The following is an 18,987-nucleotide window of genomic DNA, read 5'->3' on the forward strand; positions in this document are numbered from 1 at the left end:
CACAAGGTCAGACTAAGGCCCTGCATACTGCACTCTATAGTATCCATGACTGTATGTGCTCCAAGAGGATATAATAATGCCTGCGCTCCAGAAGATTAGATGCTGTTATCAGTGCCATTCACTTGAATTTTATAGGAAATCAATTTTACAAATATGAAGGACATTGTTTATTCAGCCACCTGAAAGAAAGACTTTTGTGTCATTCCTTGTTGAGCCTTTCTCCCAGATTCCCTGAGGAACTATTTATAAGTCTGTATCAGGGCTTGGGACAGGAAAGGCCTGAGTACACTGGGTTACTGAAACAGCATGTGCTTCCAAAATGCCTTCAAATTCTTGACACCCTTGAAACATTATTTCTTATTGTTAACTTGCTTTGTGTAGTTCACCTCATTTTTCATCCTCCAATGCTTTTTATTGCTTTTCAAACAGAGGATGCAATAGAGCAACACCTACAATTCAGTGTTTTCTCCTGGGCTGGTATTTATTCACAGGAGCAGAGTGTGAGGAATAGAAACGGATTTGGGGACAAAGGCATTCAAATTTGTATCTGCTAGTTTCGTTCAAAGGCTGAATACACAGTTCTTAACAGAGGAACTTTTTCTTTAACATTTAAGTGCATCCTTTCACTTTGAGCCATGCACATGGCATTACTTGAACAATGTACAATTAAGTTTTTGTTCCCACATGAAGTTTAATAGAGGAGTTTTTACTTTTTCAGAGAAACATCTCACAATAAACTGGCACATAGCATATCATCATTGCCATCATATGAGAAATAAAAATAAAAAAATCAAACAAACGTTTAGTTTCTCTACAAGACTGATATATTGTTTTTTCTTGCTTTAAAAAATATACCTCAACAGCTTCTTAATAAATGATGAATGATTTTGTTATACTTTCATGGTCATCATGGAATTAAATAATAAGGACTGAATAACACTGGCATCAATTCAAAATGTGTTATGACCACATCTCTACAACACTCATGACATTTCCAGCTTTAATTGTTCCTTTTGAACAATGTCATTTAGCACCACATAGTAGGATAAAGGAGGAAATGTTGAAAATCACCATATATGACTTGAATTAGCCCCCTCAGGGGTGTTAGCATGCCTATTTTACTTGCTTTTTCTGCCTTCAGTCCAAAAAGGACTCAAGTGATTCTGTCAGATTAAACCACAACATGCTCTTCTCTTGTTGCTTTGACTGTATCTTTTATGTGACCTGCAATAGCCTGTACAATCTCTATGTCTCCTTATGGAGTCCCTCCAAAGAAATAATAGGATTCTCTGTCAAGTACAGAACCTGCCGCCTTTATCAGCATAATCACTCTCAGAGAGCCAACTCTCAACTCAAAGGCTCAGGAACAATGACGTCACACTGTCTTCTATTTCATCCTAGAATATCTGGTTATCTGTGTCTACGTGTCAGACCTGACGTTGCCTTGGGAGTTAATTGTTCTAATCCTATTGTATAAACAGGCAGAAGCAGAGAGGTTCCTGAGCATGACGAGGGGTTTATGTTTACTAAGCTGGCTGCAGGTTATACAGAATGGAAAGCGCAGTCGTGTAAAACAAACAACATTTCAGTTTCAACAGTAAAGTACAGTGTGTTTGCACTCTTAGGTAATAATAATAGCAATTTCAGCCACGTACAGTAAAACTGACTAGCATGCTGATATTGTTGAGTGTGGTCAACGATGAATTTAAACTCTGCTTAATTTATATAATTTTTTTTCACATGCTTGAGTAACTGACGCATGAAGTGAAGCATGATCCCCTGAGTTAAAAAAATTCTTTACTTTGTGTTAACGGAATGATTGATAGATTTAATAATAATAATAATAATAATAATAATAATAATAATAATAATAATAATAATAATAATAATAAATAATTATAATATATAAACCTTGTATAATGTATAATTCTTTTATGAGCTGTTTTGTTGTAAGTCATAATTCTTCCACACTGTTTAGCAGAAAAAAATGTCTGAGGCCACTCTTGGGTTTAGAGAGCACTACAGTAAAATACCTTATTCATTGTCAAAGGGATTAGAATTGATTAGCTCAGCTATGTGAGACACAGCCTATATAGAGTTTTTATAAGCTGTAGTAAGAGCACTATATGTTCTCATTTGAACAAGGGCACTCTCAGACAACATACACTGGCATTGTGCTTTGTTCATTGCTGTGACTGATTCCCAAGACACTGCCTGGTCTACAGTGTTTTCTGTAACCCTTACCTTAAGAAGTGTAACATGTAACTCAAATAGTAAAAAAAAAAAAAAAATCTTTTTCTACATAATAGAAGAACCACTTGTACTATACAGTTGGTTATTTTGGAAAAAAAATATAAAAGATACAAAAGATCTGTAGGTAAAACAAACTTTTTTATTGATTTGTCTCCATCAGTTTCTGGTACAAATATTAGTGTGCTCCATTTCTGAGTCAGTATACTGGCTTGTACTGCTCAGACCAGTATATAGTGGAATGTTACCATGGCCCACAACAGCTACATAACTAGGATGGAAAAATAACTGCTAGTACTTGCAACAATATTATGAAATTTTCTCTTAATTTGTATATACTTCTTTTCAAAGTTTAAAGACAAAAATGAAAAAGCTTCACTAGTCAACTACATTTTGTATGTCTACAGTGCATTTCTTGGTTCATATCCTGGATAATGATTACAATAGCTACCACACTCGCAGTCACACACAGTTGTTTCTAGATACACCTGACTGCATTAATGTCATAACATTATTTAATCTTTCTCATTTGTACTAAATTGTGCGGCTAAGCTCAAGCCTGACTGTGCATCCTAATGTGAACAAATAGACCAATAACCATGTCTGTGCCAGAGCTCCTGCATCCTGCAGATATTATATTAAATTACAAAAAAGGTCTTTGGTTTGTATTTGAATACTTTGTTACACACTTCTGAGATGCACAGTGTACATAGCAAAACACACCAAAGACTGGTAAAATGATTAGAAGCTACAAGTCTGAAGTAGATTCTGATAAACTAGAAAAACAAAAAGTCACATGAACTTTGTTTTGATCTTGGTTGGTTTACAAGATTCCTTTCCTCTCATCAAACACAAACACCTGTACACACTCACACTCATACAGTATATTGTCTCATATGGCGTACTTCAAGTACTCCTTTGTGGACACATATATCCGGCTATACAATACTTCCTGAGATTAAGACTTTGGACCATTCTGTACATGTGGCGTGTACATGTCTGCTACACTGCAAAAACTCAAAATCTTACCAAGTATATTTGTCTTATTTCTAGTCAAAATTATCTCATTACACTTAAAATAAGACACAATCAGCTACAGGGCAACATTTCAGTAAGCTAAAGGAACTTGTTTCAAGACAGTGAATCTTGAAACTAGAGAAAAACTAGAGATTTTTCACTTGTTCCACTGGCAGAGTTTTTCACTTATTTTAAGCTAAATATCTTGTATTAAGTGAAAAAAATCTGCCAGTGGTACAGGTGAAAAATCTCTGTAAAGCGCTTTGGGGTCCTTAGGGACTAGAAAAGTGCTATACAAATACAGGGCAATTTGAAGAAAAACCCAGTTATGTAAACATTTCTCTATAGTGCTATTAGAAGTTTTTTGTGAGCTTCAGAGTATAGTCTCCGTCTATTGATCATATGTATATAAAAAATTGACTCCATATTTTCACCTGTATATGCAAAAGTCTGATGTGATTTATATGGTGTATTGTTTGCATTGAGATTGATAATGATCAATGAACAATAAGAGTGTTTGATACAGTTTAGGATAACGTGAGAACACATCCATACAGCTATATGCATTTGGTGTGTATGTATATACAAAATGTATTCCCAAAGAAATCCCAGCCTAGTAGACATGTGGGTGAATGTCTTCTTGGCTTGATAGATTGCACAGATAGTTATGCAAATAAACAAGAAAGATCAAATACATTAAAGACTAAAAATGTGTATTTTTAATCTAAATCCTACTAGAGTTATTAAAAATGGTTGCTCCATATCACTGTTTTATCTTAAAGTTTCCTCTTATACTTTCTCTAATGTTTTTGATCCATAACTGATTTCCTTCAGCCATAATAACCTAATTTTTTTGTGGGAAAAATGGTTTATTAGAGCACAAAGAGAAAAAAAAAAGTTTCTATGAGTTATATCAGGTTTCTTTGGAATGTCTTTCTTCTTATGGTGGTGATTTCACACAGATCAAACATTCAGCACTGTAGGTTTCTGTGTAAACAGATAAAGTACCTATGGTGTGGCATGTTCCTTCATTGCAGGGGTCCCATTGTTTGATGAAGCAGTACTTTAGGAAGTGATGTGAGAACCCCTGGGATAGACAAGGAGGGACAGCAACAAAGTCCCTTTTGATTCTTGTTTCCTGGTGCTTGTTTTGCTTACAGCTAAATTATTGGGATTTGTCTTTGAACAATAACATGTCCTAGGTCTGTCTTCGTATATCAATTTAAAGGAAAAACTTGAGAAAAAAAGCCATGTTTCCCTTTTACAAGCAACAAGCTGTGCTGAGAAGTAAACGTTCCTTTGTTGCATTTGAATTGACAGATTTATCATTATGTTCCAACTGTCACTTATGGTCGCAGAATAGCATGATACATCATTTTTGCTTTAATGTATGAACAAATGCTACATCAGATATTTTCTGAGAAAAACACTGCTTCTCTCGCAAACACTTATAATGGACCATGCACAACTGAAGCTTTAAAATGATATCACTATTATATCTGTAGAATATTAAAAACAAAAAACAAAACAACTCTGCACTACTTTTGATTGGAAAATGGACTGCTGCTACATGATTTGAACAGAAATCATTGTCACTCCATCATCACCCCATAAACCCTGTTGCTGCTGATTTTCAGTACAGTTCTTGTGTAATTTTATATACCTCAAATTTTTCTCCCCCTTTTCCTTAAAATGGGTTCTAAGACAATTTCTTTTGTTTCCTATTTTTTTAAAAGACATAACTGTCAGATAAAGTTCACCAGCGGTTACGTTTTAGGTCTGCCAATTCTTCTTTTGTTCTCCAATTGTCCAGTTTTCCCCAATTTTTTAAGGACACCATGCCAAGAAATGTCAAGCTTTCAGCTTCGCGAATCACCTTGTTTGCGCAAAATACTTTTTTATGATCGTCAAACGTGTTATATTTAGTGTTTTTTGTACATTCAAACAAGAAAAGGAGGGGAATGATGTTTTTTGTTACAGGCTGCTACTGCCAAAGTAGCTAAGGATAAAATTTAAAATCAGTTCTTTGCTTGTGTTACATTTCACATGTTACCAAAAAAACAAAAATCAGCCAGTGCCCAAAGTAAAAACTTTAAAAGATTTTCAGGAGGGCTAAAGAATTGCTCAAGACTACGTCAAAACAATTTTTCAAGAAGATCTGATTTCTTGGAAGCAGAAATACAAGGTGGCTCCATACTTTCACTCTATATCGAAGTGCTCTACGTCATATAAAAGGTCAAAAGGTGAATAATGAACAAAAATAGATACGCTACAAAGATACGTTCTAACTTGTTAAATATCCGAGCTTTAGAATTGCTATTCGATGGTTATTGCCAAAAAATAAAGAGCCTCCTTCTCCAAAAGAACACATTTTTACAGTAGTGGCTATCATAAGGGAACATTTTTATATCACTTAACAGCAGTTTGCTATTTTAAACTGTCTTATATTTTATTTTTGTAGTTATACGCAGTGAGTTTCTGCCAATTATCCTCAAGCAGGGCATAATACTTGGTTACATAAGCACACAGATGTCACCAGTACTGTTAATATTTACTTCTTTGTTTGTAGTCTTGTCACTTTAAAAAAAAAAATTTTTTTCTCATGTTTCTTTCGTCATCGTTGACTCTTTGATCTTTAGATCAGGACAGAAGTCTCTATAAGGCTGGGTTTGGTATAAATTTACTGATACATTTTCTTTGATGGTTTTCAAGGTTTGCAGGAGAATAGTTCAAAGGAAGAAAATGACAGAGAAACCTCTAATTGTTATAACAAAAACATCTCAGTGTCAACTCTGCCCTCAAAATGACATAACCAAAGGAATGACACTTCATGACAGGAACGAAAACATTCACGAGGGATTTCTCATGCTGGTGTCACGTCAGTCTTATGTCCACCATTTGAAATGCTACCTGAATTTTTTTCATGGTGCAAGATAACACTTTTGTCCTTGTAAAAAGACAGCAGTCAAACAGCTTGTTGTTTCAAAAGTGTAAACTATTGTGAATGGATGAAAGGACAAAGTGTCAGTCAGCAACTTTCAAATTCATTTCACTTGAATGTCTTTAGGGTTTAATAGTATTTCTAAACCTTGTATTTCCTTGATTTGGTGCCATTTTATGTTGTCAACATGTTCTTTCCCCTCTAACCCCTGTGGTGCTGCAGTAAGGTGGTTGTAGTCATTAGTGTATCTGAAATGTGATTGGAGCACAGGGGCAGAGGGGTGGAGGATGGAGATCTGGGGAGCTGGATGTGAAGCAGGCGAGCAGTAACAGGAGCGCTGTTCTCCTACTTTGTCCAACATCACGCAGAGCTGACCTTGAGGGGAATGGGGGAAATTGACAGGGGGGAGAGCGGTAACAAGGGCTAGCAATATATCAGGGAAGCAATTTGGAGCAGTTTATCCGATGAGGGTCAATTCCTGCTGCAGCACCATAGATCAGAGTTTTCAGGCCTGAGCGTGCCTTCGTGTGGATGGTGTTAGGATAGGTTCATTTTTGAATGACTGAGCTTGTATGTTTTGTGCAAATCTTTCGCACAAAACATACAAGAGATGCAGAAAAATGTGCATCAGCAGATTTATCTCCTGCTATTTGCAGTCTTGCTCTGGCTCTAGTCCAAATCAAATCTTTTTTAAGAGGCATTTTCTCAATGCTCCCTTCAATTATTTTACGCATCAAGGGCATAGAACATGTGATTATGTAGGGGCAACATGCATTAATGTTATTATTATTACTAACAGTAAAAAGAAAATACCCTCATTTGTGACTGAGCATATTCCTCCTGTATAGAAAAGACATTAAAGACCTGTACTAAATCTGTCATTGTGAAACGGAATAATGCCAAGAGTAATTTTACAGATGCCTTTACTCAGCATCTGACCTTTTCTAATACTGCTTCTATTTTGGATCACTGTCTCTCTGAACCTCTGAGACTGGACAGATGGCAGGTCTACTGAGCGCTAAAATTTGAGAGACAAGAGCACCATTACACTATGAGACACTTTGGCTCAGGCCCCAGCTTCAATGGAGGCTGGAAAAAGCGCATAGCTCCAGCAGAACATTTGAATTCCCTTCATTATTTTCACCTCCTGCGCGGTCTGTAGACTGAGCCTAGTTCAGATGTTCTGCTGTTTTCACAGAGCGGCAAGTCAGTACAATGGAGATTGTGAGTTATATCCATGTCCACCCACAAACTGTTTCAACTGTTGTTTAGGGATCAAGATATTCCAATAATTATTTTTTTTCCATATACTTGACTATTACCAAGACAGGTAAACCATCTATTTCCAGAACATCAAATGCTGCTGTTTTGTTAAAACTATTTGTATCTCACAGCTACACATAGTGCAGGTTGTCCTTTGGAATCAGTACTGTGATATGATGGGTTTATGGTAATAAACAGCTCTGTCATTAGAAACTCATCACATATGGAGGAATGTAAAGAGTCTGACGACACATCAAATTTAAAACCTCTGGATAAATATTGTTTTTTCAATATGCAGGGCTAATTTTGTGATGGGATATACAGTGCTTGCAAGATTTATTAGACCACCATCCAATGTAATTATACCACAGCCCTCCTAAATTAACAGTACTGGTAATTAGCAAAATCTTTTAGGTTTCTGTAATGGTTGATCCACTATTATGAGCAAGCTCTTTGACCAAAGTGATCATTTTAATGCTGAAATAGAATAATTGCTGTTATCTCTGAATTTTCAAATGCACCGGTTTACAAAAAAAGCTGAAAAAACTGTAAAGCACATAATTGTTGTTATGTGATGAAGGGGTGAGTGATCACCCAAACGCAAAGGTAGGCGGAGTTAAATACAAAACAAGCTGTTTAATTAGGCCTGCTATGGAAACCTAAACTGGAGGTAAACACTAGGTAGCGGGAACACAGGAGCTAGAAACCACAAGGTTTCTGACAAAGGACTAAGGGAAACTGATAAAAACTGGCAATAAATACAACGGCAAGTGATTAAGGGAAGTGGAAACACATGGGAACACAGGTGAACTGAACAACAACTAATGAGACAAGGGAGCAAAACTCAAACACACAAGGGACAAGAGCTCATCAAAATAAAACAGGAAGCAGCAGAAGACAAAGACCAAGATGAAAACATACAAACTTGATGGAGGAGACACAACGGGATGACAGACAGGGAACATACAGAGGAAACAGGAAAATGCCTAAATTGAAGGATAATATACACACAAATAGACCAAATATAAAGGAGTTGACACAGGAGGATGGGGGCACGAGACTGACAGAACTTAACTGACCACGAGGCACACAAAATGGGGGACTGGCAACCTAAGACAGGGAGTACAGAACACAGTCACTAGACACAGACAAAAAGGTTGACAGAGACAGAACTGATTACATACAGGGGACACGAAGGACACAGAGACAAGACCAAGATGAACAGAACACAAGAGGGACCTAACTAAGACAAGAGACTAAGAACTAAAAATAAGAATAATTAAACTATTAAAAAAATGCAAATACCAAATTCAACCTATGAAAGATTAAAAAAAAAGAGGTTCTAGGAATAATACATGAAATAAGTCTAAACATTAAATAAAGCAAAATCATCATGAAACATCTAAACAGGCACTGCACTGGGACAAATGAGCCAAATGACAATTTTTTTTTTAAAATTAAGATGCTAAATTACAGGTATTTGCTTTTCTGAATTGGAACATTTGTTTTAGGGGTTAAGCTTGATTCATTTCTGACTTCTCAGAGATGTGCTGCTGACTAACATTTTGGGTATAAAATGTGAATTCAGTGTGTTACTTGCCTAACAAATAACCTAATATTTAAGGTGATAGAAAAAAAATACTAAACACATGGTCATGATTTTATTTAACAGTGCAAACAAAATGAAAGTCAACTTTTGTTTGTGTTTTTTTCTTTTCCAAGGAGCTACTGTCATTGGGCAATAGTATCGATACAGTATTATATAAATATTATAATGTTTGTGATGATACAATTATTCATTTTAACATAATATGAAGGTGTCTTGTCATAATATTAATGATATAGCCACGTATACACTATTATGAGGGCTCATAAAGAGTTACAAGGTTAACTTGCTTTAGTTATATTACTGTACTTTAGGTATAAAGCAGTTATATTGTCTGTTACTGTTACTTAAATTTTCTTGGAAAAGTACTATAGCCTAGTTTGAGTTATCCCATCTCTATTTTAAGAGAGGCATCTTGAACCTTGTCCTACTGGACAAGCAGGCTAATAATATGTATATGCTAGCATTTAGCTTCACAGGGTATTCAAACCATGCCTCAGCAGGGGCATACCACTTTATGCATTGCACCATTAAACATTCTATACAAACGTTTTCATAATTTTCCTCCTGGAACTAGAAACCATCAGGGGTTTGTGTCTCTCTAGATTAACTAAATGTCAAACTCAGTTATTTTTCTAGAGTTATTCTAGAAAACAAAAAACAAAAACAAAAAAATGTAAACAAAAGGAAACAAAGAACCATGTTTCCACCTCAGCTTTAATACAAATCTGTTTGACATCATTACTTCTGTTATTCGTTTAGTTGTGCTGTAGTTCACCTTTCTTGAAATCCATTACACAAAATTTTTACGCAACAGCGTTAACAGTGGAAATGATTATGTATTAGATGGATTAATTGGTGTAATCTCTACTGTAGCAGACAAAAAGGAGGTATTCCTCTGACCCACTTTGTTGTATAACGCACAAAAAAAGACTTCCAAGCTACAGCAATAAATCCCTGTTAGGCTATAATTAGGCCCAGCAAAGCTCTGAGCTAAATGCTAAAATGCTCACAATGACAGTACTCACATGCTGATCTCTGGGTGATAACCATGTTCACCAACTTAGTTAAATGCATTCCACTAAATAAAACTGAGGTTGATCCTGGAGGTATTTGGTCTTGAACCAAGTCTTAAAAATATTGATGAAAATACATGATTTTATACAAGGTCTGTGCTTAAGAGTTGTTTTTATTTTGTGTAATTACTTTTTTTTTTTAATTGTTGTTTTTCTTATCTCTGTTTAGTTTTAATTTGAATCTATAAATTCCCCACATGCCCTGTGTATGGTCTTTATCCTTCAAGCTTGTGTCCCGTACCATAGGCCTGTTAGCTTGCGTGTCATGCCCAGTATCTTCACTGTTCCTAGGAATGTGCTCTTCTTAACAGAGATCTCTGATGTCTTTCCTGGGACACTTGCCCAGTTTGGGGGTCACTGGCCCAGTGCTCCAGTTTTCCTTTGACCTTTTCATGATTCCCATTTGCCTGTGGGATTCCAAGGTAATTTTAACTGTCCAGCATTGCCTTATGGTAATGCAGTCCCTTAGTTCTGACTACCATCCCTCTCTTTGTTACAATCCAACTACCCTTCTTCAGCCCGTATCGGTGGCAGTTTAACCTTCAATGTGAATTAGCAGAAAAAGAAAAGCCTAATAGCAGAGGGGTTTTGCTGGCTGTCCATATCCCCAGAAAAGTTATTATTATTATTGTTTTTTCGCACAGAGGATCCATCTTCATTATCTGCTTGAAGATGAATCCTCTAGCTTAAAGCATTTACAGAATGTAAACTTTCCTTTTTATGTTTTTCTAACCACCTGTGACCTTACATTATGGCTTGGAATTACTGAGATATAACATATGGGTTTTTCCTTGTTAATTTCTGTGAACCTCTGTGATGTGTTTGAATCAGTATTTCAAACACAATACCACCCACTCACACATGAAGGAGCGAAAAGCCCAACCCAAACCCATACAGTTTGTAAACTCTTTAAGAAAAGTACAGTTTTGTATATTGGCAATTTCTGAATAGCTCAAATGACAACAACTTTTATTTCTTACTTTCTGTGTTTCATAATGACTAATGAAGTCTGGCCTTGAAAATCAATGCATTGTAATACTGGGTTGTTTTCACACAATGGTAGTTTTAGGTATACAGTGACCCCTGGTGGTTCAAGTGTTAAAATCAGAGAATATAAAAAAAAATTTAATTAATTTTTTAAATTACTGGTCCTGGCAGCAATCCAGGTGTTGTCAAGTTCAAACCTTTCCCATCTCATTATAATTCAAATGTCATCATTGTTTGACTAATTGGGTTAAAGACCAATTTATTTTAGTCATCTACTACTAGAATTTATCCTGGCTTCACTAAATCCATTTGTCCAGCAATGTCTAACATTGTAGCTCAATGAGGGCTATGCATAGTGGGGTAATAGCCAATGAAAGGACAACAAAACTGAATCAAAACCAGAAATGGTCTGATGAACCAGGTACATTGCCAAGGACATCATGGAAGAATAATTATGCGATGTGACTCAAACTACAGTGAGTCCCCCGCTCATAGCCTACAGGATTTTCACTGTGTGCCATCATAAAGCAGATATACTACACAGTTGGAAATGCCTTTTTGCATCTTATCTGTTCTCGGCTCATTTTCCGCTTGAGGAAGTTGGGAAAATTGACTTAGAATTGCTCCATGCAAAGTAGCTGCACTTTTCACTCACATGGTTAGATACAGGGCATTAGAGTGTGGCACAGGTACATCTGCCTTCCCACAATGGACCTCAAGTGTCCATGCTGAAAATAAAAATAACATCAACATCTAAGCTCTCATTAATATTCTGAAGAGTGTAGCAAAAGTAGAATGTAGTTTAGAGCGAAAATAAAAAACGCTTCATATGCCGGAAATGTTACCATGGAAACGTTTCTTCAACATGTTTTTGTAGTTAATTAAAGCTTGATTCAGATTTATAAACAGATTTCTACATTGCATTTTATTTCAACAGCCCACTCTATACTGTAGCGTCAGCATAGTTATTAAATTAAAATCCTGAATGCATCACTGCACATAAATATGTACCAGTTTTGTGTGAAATGTGTATGTGCTTGTCCTTTTTACATTAAAAGTGGTAGCGTGCAACACAGCTACATCCATCATAATAATTTCACATTTTTCAGAAAATAAAAATGTTAATTTGAAGCCAAACACGAAGTAAACAACGTTTTGAGGAACTGAAGAACCCTGTAATGCAATGTCATTTGCATTTCATACATCTGTTTCCATGACAGGTACATGCAATCTTTTATTTTTGCCTCTGAGAACTTCCTCTGAATGCTAATTCTACCTTACCGTCAAAAGCTTTGTCAGTAATGGTATGAAGCTGGACAGTCTGAAAAAAAAACCCCTCCTAATAAATAATTAATTGGTGCCCCTGCACTTAGGGTGTAATTTACCTCACCATTTCACAGTTATTTTATTAAGGCCTGGTGCTCGCTGGCCAGTGAAGTTAGAATTCATGAAATATTCATCAGCGAAAAGAGGCATGAGACAACAGCTCATAGCCTGAGGATTTATTTGGAAAAAACAACAATGACATCAACAAATCTCTTGTAAAATCCTGGCTTGCTTCACAGCTTCTCCAGCCTGTGCATGGCGGATTTGTGGCAACCTTTCTGCAAGAGGCCAAATGGCTCCAGAAGAGCTGTTCTCATACCTCATAATGCCAAGGTGGCCTCCAGGGAATGAGGCAGCTGACTGGTGGTGCAGAGGAGGAAACCAGTGAACGGACACCATGCTCATATGTATCAGTAGTTCCTTATGAGCCAAGAAGGACAGGGCATTTTTACACATTCAGAAATAGATTGCTGGTACTAATAGCAAGGAGTAGACAAGCAAAGAATCATTTTGGGTTGAGACTTATATGCTTCACCTTTTTATGAGCTATGTTTTCGAAAACATAGCGAAAACATAGTGATTGGGTCGAAAAAATTTGACCTAATCACTACGGTCAAAGTTTTGACCATAGTGATTAGGTCAAAAATCGCTATGGTAATGTGCGATTATCTGGCTCATAAAATATTTCACAGAACTAAAGTTTGAGTGATTAATAAATTTGATCATATATTGTAAAAGGAAGAAAAAGCTTTTCCAGATTCAGCTGCTTTGATCAAATCAAAGGCTGGTCTCCCAGTTTGTTCAGTAACTTGAAAAAAAGATTTTACTTTGTGCAGCCAACTGTGGCTTTATCACTGACTTGCACACATGAACATATCAAACTCTCTATACCAGAAACACCGCGGGCCACGACAGTGTTTTAATGCAGTGAACATCTGTATGCATGCAGAAAAGGTTTTGTAGGCAGGAGGGATGAAATATTCATCAGATGCTGTCTTTTGACAATGACATTACATGACAATGGACTCACTTTCAAATGTCTAAGGTGCACAAATCCGAAAGGGAACTTACCTTACATAATTTGTGCTTGTTTCATTCAGCGCTGAAGTTCCAAGTAGACACTTGAAATCCAACAGCACATTTAAATTTAGAGGTTAGTGAATTGGTATGATAACAAAAAAAAAGAAAACAAAACTGCCCTTGAAAAAAAGTAACCTACAGAGATAAAACACATTGTATGTAAATATGGGGAAAGAAGCCCATAAATATTTAATTTTCTGGCAATGTAGCACAGGAGATAAAAATAATGCTTCCTTCAAGTGAGAATCTCGTTATGAAATCGAGGAAAAAGCCATTCGGTGTTATCAGATTTTCTATGAAGTCCAGCATTTCCTTTGAGAAGCACCATCTTTTATTTAAATGTCAGGATCTGGCTTTCTGGTGCCGGTGTTAGATGATGACTCCAGCTTTCCTCAGCCTGCTGAGATCAGGGGGATGAGGTGGACCTGAGAATTGGATTTGACTGAAAAGGTCACTGTAAAAAATAGAAAAGAACGATGCTACGTATTTGTTATAATAAAGATCCCCCCCCCCCCCCCCCCCCTGTGTAACATACCCCCTGTCAAGGATTGTTTCTTTGCAGTGATAACAATTATACAGTAACTTTAAATTCATTCATTACATATCTGATGCCATCAAACAATAAGATGAATCTCACTCAATTTTCTTAAAGTCAAAACTTCACCTTAATTTATAATGACCCATTTAGATTTAGTCAGCTCTAAAAAAGCTTTGCTAGCCCAATAATTTAGCACAGAGGTTTCTGAAGGCTGGTGTTAGATGTGTTAGCGCTACAGAGGAAATCTATTTATGATGAATAAAAATCACTAAAAAAGATTCTCAAATGCAGAAAAACACCTGGGAAAAACATTATCTCTGAAACAACCAGTGCCACTGCCTGTGAGCTGCTGAAATAGAGACTCTAAGAAAAAAACCCACTAACTGTTAAAAAACAAATTTCTCCTCTTCCAAGAGCCTGACTGGGCTTTTAAAACTAAAATGAGCTATACAGTATGTAAGATATGTCCATTAAACATTAGCCTGTAAATTGTATGGAGACTGACAAAAAACAGCTGCTGATTGCAGCTGTTTATTCAACTCCAGAAATACAGGTTTGGGTGTATATTTATTCTGTCTTTGAAAATGATTTGAGACAGGAAAGCTAAATACTCCTTAATATTTGCAGCTATAAATTTGAAATGTTTAAACCCCGTAAAAAATATGGACTAAAGACAAATACTTATTAATGGCAGCTTGATTTTCAGGGAAGGGACTCCTCCGGATAATGGAAAGGGGCATCAGTAGTCGGGCCCTCTTGCAGATCTTGCAGATGCAAATGTTGCAGCTGACTTATCAGACTGGCCAATATTTTTCACATCTTCTGTTTTCTATTTTAATGAACCTACACAAACTGTAGCCCTGTTTCCATTTTAGTTGACAACAATGGTAACTGGTGTCCCCTTCAGCTTCTGTAACCCAGATGCACTTCTGAAAAACCCTGGCTGTAAAAACTTAATTTTTGAGTTATTGTTGGTGTACCAGCTTCAAGCAGTCTGGTCATTCTCTCATAAGACCTCTGAACAGCCACTCAATGGAATTTTGAAGTTTTGAGGTGTGGACCATTTTCTTTAAACTGTAGGGATGGATGTGTGGGAAAATTACAGTACATCACTGGTTTCTGAAATATTCAGACCAGCCTACCTGGTACCAATACCGATGTTACTTTTAAAGTCTTTTCAATCACCTTTCTTCCATATTTTGATGCTAATTTGTACTTCAGCAGGTCATCTTGACCAGATCTTCCTGTCCAAATGCACTGAGATACTGCCATGTGGTTGGCTGACTATACACAGTGTTGGTGTTAATGAGTGGTAGAACAGCTATGACTAAAAAAATCAACATAGTCCAGTCAAGTCAATTTTATTTATGTAACACTTAAAGCAACAGGTAACCTAAAGTACTTTCCAGGCACACCAGATTTGCTACCCAGGTCTCCAAGATCCCAATTACAAAACATGGAAATCCCATAAATAGTCGACATTATAAAATAATGACTGAAAAAGAAGTCAGAAAATAAGAAAAAAAAAAACCCCACACAACTGAGTCCTAACAATGTAAAAACAGTCATTTAAAAGAGAAATAGAAAATAGTTACAGAGAGCTTAACCAAACCATGAGCAAACTCAGATGTGACTAAAAGTAGTTGTTTAGAGCTGATTTAAAATTGTCAGTTGCTGAACAGGTTCTTCTATAGGAAGGCAGAATATTCTAGAGTGTAGGGACAACAGCTGTATAACCTGGTTGTATTCATTTTTAGGTGAGAAGGGGGCACAGAGAGAAATTGTTGGAATGAGGACCTCAAAAGCAAAAATTAAAATATCTGTAAAATACTATAGAGCTAAACCACAAAGGGCTAAACCCCCCACAAATAATTAAAGTTTCAAATCTATTAAAAACTTCATAAGTAGCCAGTACAGCTGAGTTAAGACAGGAGTGATTTGCTGTTTTTTTGAACAATTCCAGTCCATCAACTGCCATCCTATGAAAAGGGCCATCCTATGAAAAGGGAGTAATACAAGCATGGATAACGTCTAAATCCTTTAGTGACAAATCTGGCTTTAATAGCAATGGCTTTGCAACATTCTTGATTTGATTGTTAAGAGTTAACCCCTAATTCCTCATGTATTATATTTGATGTGAGTTTTTTTTTTTTTATCGTCAGTGTGTTGCACAAAACATTTTTAAGCAATAAATTGCAAAAAAATGCTGGCTTTGAAAAATATGATAGAAAATAAAACTCATATATAAAATCCTATTTTATTTATGTATTTTTTTCAAAGGTTCTATAACAACTCCATTTACCAAAAATAATAATAAAAAGATTATTTCTGCCAATTATTTCATTCATTCAGTTCAGGCTTTAATGGGTTATAAGAAATTATACATAAAGACCTCAAGAGTTTTAACTGCAGTTTGAGAGTATCCTAATAAAGGAAGTACCCCAGTGAGGATGTTTGTAGAGGCTAGGGGCGCAAATAAAACAAGTTCAGTTTTGCTTTAGTCATTGGTTTAGTCATTTAGTAGAAGGGTTTTTTTTTGTTTTTTTGGTCATCTAGAATTTCAGCTTATTCAAACAGTCAAAGAGGATCCCTGTTAAGCTTTTGAATCAATAAAGGACTTGGTTATGGCCTGTTTTCTTACATGTCAAAACGAATCTAACCCATTAGCTTAACCCATTAGGCAATCGAGAGGAGTTTTATAGAAAAATGTTTCTGCAGTGACTGCAGATCCTTGCCCAATATGTTGTCTGTTATCTGAGGAAACTGAAAATCACAGAAGAATATTTAAACATTTTCTAACAACTTGAAACTTGTTCTCGGTACAAAGAAAAAAAAACTGCATGTAGGCAATCTCCTGTTCCATGACTTAGTTTTAGCACCAAAGGCATTTCAATTAAAAGGTCATGCCCTGCTGGGTGGAGATGTCAGTGCTGATGCAAAGCTTGCATTCTGTCTTGCAATTGCAGTTCCAGTGAGCCCAGTGCCATCAGTACAAGTGGTTACTTGCCTTGTCATTGCTATAAGGAAAGTGTTTCTCTGACTTATAACAGCTAAGGGTTTATTAAAGGATAACTGAAAGAGCATAATAATGGTAATGTTCTGCAGTAGCACACATAAATATGTGTTTTAGTGTAGAGCGAGCAGCACAGTATGTGTAATAATTTTTTTTATAGCATTAACAGTTACAGTCTTTGTGACTACATTGCAGCATTAAATGGATGGGATAGTTGTGGTAATATATCATTATAGTACATAGTAATATTTGTTCAACTATGTTAAACTGTGATGTTAACCTGAGTAAAAACTTTCTCCTTACTGTAAGTGAATGTACGTATACGGCTAACATGTAACGGTCTGTCTCCCTCCTGTGGTCACTGATGCCTCTTCTGTGCTGCATTGCACCAGGTCAAAATACTTGGTCATACAAGGATTTGTCACCTGTCCCATTGCTGTGTCTGTTGCTGGAAAACTGACTTAAGAAACTAATATTTACATCCCCATGCTGCTGACCTTTGGCTTTTCTTTTCATATTTTTCAAACGATGGGCTCAGGAACAGATTAACCTTTGAGTATGGTGTTTTAACAAACCTTTTCTGCAGTCATTCAAGAACCAACTACATTAAATGACATGTAAAACTAATACAGTTAGAAGAAAAACTGACTCATACAAGTAGACACTGTCACATTAGTATTGTCTGCAGGCAGAAAGCCAAGCTCATAGCAACCCTCCATGTTATGAGTGTTGGCTCCCTGCAAGACAGCAAGATGTCAAAATAAAGAATAGTTGCTGGAAGTTATTATGCTCACTGAACTCCTTTTATACTAAAAAAGTAATAAGCAGCATTCAAAGTGTTGGATAAGCTTAAGAAAATGAATCAATGAATGGATGGATGAGTATTTTAGTTTTTTTTTAAAGAAAACGTTTTATCCTTGCACTCTATTCTGTGGTCTTATTTAAACATTCTTGGCTTGCTTGTTAATGTCAACCAGATCTCACCTGATTTCATTTAAACTTCTGTGTTGAAGTTGTGTTGTGTGTAGTTGGCTAGCTGCTGCTGGAAGGCTGTGCTGCTAGGCAAAACGAGTCCAATGGCCAATCAAAAAAGCATGATATGCAAATATGTAGATTCATATTGGTAGAAAGTTCGAGCAAGTGCTTATCTGAAGTAAGTTGGTGTAATTTTTGAGGCACATGATGGATGTGTATTACATCACCTCAGCTGCTGAGTAATTTAAGAAAGTCTTTTAAGCTATGGGTGCTTATTGCAACTTTAAATTTTACATTTACATTGACATTTGAGATTTACAAAAAGAATAAAAAATTCTATCTAAACAATCAGCTGTAATAAAAGTACCTACACAACAGGAAGCTGGTTGATATTTTATGTATCACCTGTGCCAATGATTAAAATACCAAAGGTATTCCACCCCTTCTTCTGCATATAGCATGTAATGGATTTGCAGGCAGCTGTGAGCAAAAAAAAGAAAAACACAAGAGGTTTAGTGCTAATAACAAAGGTAATAACCATTAACCTACCTCAGCTTATTAGTAGGTTGATCAGTTCAATGTTACTGGGTAAGGGGCTGAACATCAAGTTGCTCTTCCTGGCAGACAGGTGCCCTAAATGACAGCTGGTGTGTAAATATGTAAATGCTAAAGACATTCTGCAAATCCGCTCACATTAAAATAGAGCTTTTACCATTTATATTTCTATAGCTCAGATAGTCAATTAGCATAATTTCATAGCGCCATTATCATTTTAACCACATACAGTGTGACATTTTCACTTTGTTCTATAATTTAAAAATTGTGTTAAAAAGTGCTCAAATAATTCTTCATCATAGCCCTAAATTGGCTCTCATCTGCAGTGCAATTTGCTACAGTTTGACAAGTCATTTAATT

At 36.1% G+C, this 18,987-nt stretch overlaps 1 protein-coding gene across 1 annotated transcript in view; it reads left to right on the top strand.

Moving 5' to 3' along the window:
- LOC146670440 (N-acetyltransferase 8-like) overlaps positions 1-18,987 on the top strand; it is an 850,360-nt gene that overhangs the window by 200,026 nt on the left and 631,347 nt on the right. The gene's annotated exons all lie outside the window — the stretch shown is intronic.

The sequence above is a fragment of the Rhamphochromis longiceps genome, linkage group LG5, assembly GCF_057381845.1.
Source record: "Rhamphochromis longiceps isolate RC_006_pf linkage group LG5, R_longiceps_female_GT1.1, whole genome shotgun sequence".
NCBI classification, from domain to species: Eukaryota; Metazoa; Chordata; class Actinopteri; order Cichliformes; family Cichlidae; genus Rhamphochromis; species Rhamphochromis longiceps.